Source organism: Castor canadensis, chromosome 2 (assembly GCF_047511655.1).
Source record: "Castor canadensis chromosome 2, mCasCan1.hap1v2, whole genome shotgun sequence".
In the NCBI taxonomy this organism is placed as follows: Eukaryota; Metazoa; Chordata; class Mammalia; order Rodentia; family Castoridae; genus Castor; species Castor canadensis.
This window is the reverse complement of record NC_133387.1, coordinates 176,460,007-176,464,270: the sequence shown is the minus strand read 5'-3', so window position 1 is coordinate 176,464,270 and position 4,264 is coordinate 176,460,007. Positions and strand designations below refer to the sequence as shown.

The following is a 4,264-nucleotide window of genomic DNA, read 5'->3' as shown; positions in this document are numbered from 1 at the left end:
AATCAGGCTAGAGATATCTGCTGTTAACATCACTTTGAAACAACACACCAATCTAAAATACCTTGAAGGGCTCTCACAAGATGTTAATTGTTCTGGGTTGGTCCAGATAGTCCTACTTAGAAAGAAAAGGCTGCTAAGAAGACTACAACTCTTCCCGTGTGGGAGCAATTAACAGGGTCAAGAGAGATTGTAAGGAGAATTAGCCTCTTTAGGACCTCACAGTGCAGAAACACTGAGGAACACACGTTCATATGCACACATACAGCACAAAAAGAGTTAAAAAGTCATTTGAAATACTTCAGCCACTAATCATGAATGCATGACCTCTGTAGTTATTACTGTTCTTGATCAGCATCCCTATGATTGTAAAATCTGAACATTAGGGCTGGGGTGGACTCAAGTTGTAGAATGCCTGCCTAAAAAGTGTGAGACCCTGAGTTCAAAACTCCAATGCTGCCCAAAAAAAAAAAGACAAGAAAAAAATCACAACTTTTGCGTGCACAAGAACTATATCTAAATAAAACATATTATTAAATCAGAGAGATGAATAACTCAATCCTCTGTGTCTGACACCCAACTAGAAAATTCATGTTAAGAAATTTTTAAACCCATTGTAAAAATTTGAGTCAATAGATCAGAACAACCATGTTCAACGAAAAAAAGACTAGAAACAGAAAAACTTAATAAAAAGAAATATTCCTGTGCAGTTGGATTTGAATATTGCTTAACAATGCAAACTAAAATGGAATGTGTTTAATACAGACAACTAAATTATATTCTTAATTTTGAAAAGATGAAATATCTCCTTCCTAGTGTTCATTTACTCTGAGAATGTGCTGCTTTGCCTTCAGCTTCAATAGTGCTTTCTTCACCTCCTTGTTCCTCAGGGTATACACAGCAGGGTTGAGCAGGGATGTGAGCACAGTGTAGAAAACAGCCACAACCCCATCCACAGCACTCCTGGAGCCTGGTCACAGGTAGATGAAAACACAAGGCACAAAGAAACAGATGACCACACTACAGGGGAAGCACAGGTCTGAAAGTCTCTGTGTCACCCCTCTGAGGTGCGGATCCTCAGGAAGGAACACACAGTGGACACATAGGACAGCACTACCAGGAGAAAGCAGCCACTACCCTGATGTTCACAAAGATGACCATCTCATTGGCTGAGGTGTCTGCACAGGCCAGCTTGAAGATAAGTGGTGCATCACAGAAGTAATGCTGGATCTGGTTGGGCCCACAGTAGGGCAAACAGAATGTCTGTTTGGTCTGAAGTAGGGAGCCACTGATCCAGGTGCCAGTGGCCAGGAGAGCATATGTTCATCCACTCTTCATGGTGGTGTACCTGAGTGGGGTAACTTATAGCTAGATAAAGATCATATGACATGACTATGTAAAGGAAACATTCAGTGCTCCCCAGAAAATGGAAGAAACAGAGCTGAGGCACACAGCTATGGAAGGAGATAGTCCTGCCTTCCAGGGATGCTAAAGTCATGAGCATTTGGGCACTGTGACAGTGGAGAACCACATGTCAATGAATGAGAGGTTGGTGAGGAAGTAGAACACTGGTGTGTGAAGGTGAGAATCTACCCTGATCACAAGAGGATGATGAGGTTCCCCAGCACAGTGAGAATGTAAATCACCAGGAAGATTCTAAAGAGTGTGGTATCCAGTGAGGGTGGGTGGGGAAGGCCTGTGAGGAAGAATGTTGTCACTATGCTCACGTTTGTCATTTCTTCCATCTTCAATCATATTCCCTGTAGAGATACGGAGCAACCACCTGTTGGCATGCTATTGAGAACAGAGAGCTCCTTCTCTAAGTGACAACTGCAGCATCCATGGTAGAAAATGCTAGAGTTGTACTTGACTTTGTTTCTTATAAAGCTTCTTTGGTAAAGGAAATGGAATAATTTTAGCATCTTTCTCACTCACATGCAAACACACACATAGGCAAAGACAGAGGCACACACAAATATATGCAGAAGAAAGTATGAGAAAATCACCTTATTAACCTATTGATGTATCATGATTTCCCACAAACTTAATAGCTTAAAATATGCATTTTTTTATCTCACCATTTTTGTGGGTCAAGTCAGCTAGAATATCTCCCCAGATCTCACAGATTTTGATTGAGATGTGAACTAGAGATGCAATCTCGTCTGAGACTCAGGATCCTACTTCAAGCTATTCAGGTTGTTGGAAGAATTTAATTCCTTGAAATTTTAGGACAGAGATCCCCAGGTTCTTACTGGTGTTGGCACAGCACATCATTCTACATTCTGAGAGGCCACAGTAGGTCCTAAAAAGTCCTAGCCACCTGACCTTCTCACACCATGCACAGGCCATGAACAAGAGTCACTCTCTTATTGCTAGGACAACATGTTATATGATAAATAAAATCCTGGAAGTGATATCCCATCATGTTCTCAGCCCCTCCCCTGCACGCAAACACTCACAAAGAGTTGATTAAGTAGAGCATATATACTAGTTGGCAGATATTTTGGAGGGTATTTGGAATTCTACCTACCAAATTCCATTTTCTATTCAGAGGTCCTAGGGAAATTGGGAGAACAAAAATTTAATTGTAGTAATGAATATTGATGAAGGCTACAGCATAATTAAATCATTTGTTAGCATCCTCATATGCATATAACATTAGAAACATCACCTCCATAACTAAGAAGCTATAAACAGTGCTTTGTTTATGATTGTTCCACAATAAGTAATAGTGAATTGTACAACATGTCTTGCAACAGTACTATAGACCTGCCTTTTGTAGGATGGTTGAGTTAGAAAGAGAACAAGTAAATTTTGGATGTGTTTCCAGGCAATTCTCAATTTGAAAGTTAGTTTTTGAGGAAGCCTTTTACCTTGCTCATGTTCCTGGTGCCCCCATTGCTGTCTAGGTCTGAAGATCCTCCCTTGACCTCTCAGTCAAGTCAGACTGTCGTTTACTTCCATAGTGGGATTCCCCACAACCTGCCAAAAGTTCAGAAAACAGTAAGGTTCATACACGGCTGACCTCCTGCTTCTCCTCCTCTTGACCTCCCTTATGAGAATCTAAGAATACAAACTTTGCGTGTGAGCTCCCAACTACAAAATAGAGTAGGGAACAGTTTTCTGTCTCAGAACCTTCTTTTCCAAACATCTGAATATTTTCTTATTTTGGCTTTTTTAGAGATATTTTGCTTCCCACCCTCTCTCATAGATCCATACAGTGCTCTCATAGGAGGAGTTAATTTTGCACGTCTGTGCTCACGTTCAACATCTGCAACCTGAAAAAGGAAAACAAAAGTAATGCAAGCAAAGGGCCTTATGTTAGCTCAATGTCAAGAAAAGTGTGCGAATTCTGTGCTACTGAGGATGAAATGATGTTTTCGACTTAATACGAAATATTTTCTAGAGGTGATGATTGTTGTTAAATTCACTGTGTCAGTAATTGTCATATGAAACCAGTTCTTAGGAGAGAAAGCAGGATCTGCTCTCAGCAGAGCCCAAAGGAAATCGGTCTTTACTCTAGGGAATGTGGCTTCAGCTTTATTAAAACTGCACTTTTTTAAAATATGAGAATAAATAGCAGATACCAGATTATTGCAATCACTTATATGAATGCGAAACTCCTTCAATGAAGGAAATACAACTTTGAAATTTCTATCCTATCAACTTGGCCCAATCACAAAGATAGCTTCATATTTAGATTTGATGAAAAGAAACATAACATGAGGCTTAAGGCAGGAATCTCTATCAGAAGTGTTAATGTTTGACTTGACTATCTGCTATATCAACTTGGTCACTACTTATAGCCACTCAGTCCATTAATCCATGTATCCATCTATGTACCTACCTATCTACCTATCTTCCTTTCAAAAAGAGAAAAGTAAAATGCAGATGAAATCTAACAATTTTCCAGTAAGATTGCTGTACATGAAGGTAAAGAAAAGAGGGAAATCAGGGGGAAATGAGCTAAATCTACCTAAGAACTCACTTTATAGGACATGACTCATTTCTGTAATAAAACTTGCCTGAGTTGTTTCTAAAAATTTGTCATCTTTGTGTTGTGCCCTGTACTAGTTTGCAAGCTATTACTCAAAGAACAGAGACACCAGTTATGAAAGACTGGTCAATTTCTAATCAACCAAACTAGTTAAAATGCAGGGAATAGAGAGTAACATGCCTAAATGAGTAGGAACTTAACTTGGTTTGGTGTCTCAGGGGATGAGACTACTCTTGGGTTTCTAGTTTCCCTCAGTGAACACGCAAACAA

The 4,264-nt window shown here is 39.7% G+C and overlaps 1 pseudogene; it reads right to left on the bottom strand.

The window, feature by feature from the left end:
- Positions 1–816: 816 nt before the first annotated feature.
- Positions 817–1,733, bottom strand: LOC109678102 (olfactory receptor 10G9-like; annotated as a pseudogene).
- Between the last annotated feature and the right edge of the window lie 2,531 nt (positions 1,734–4,264).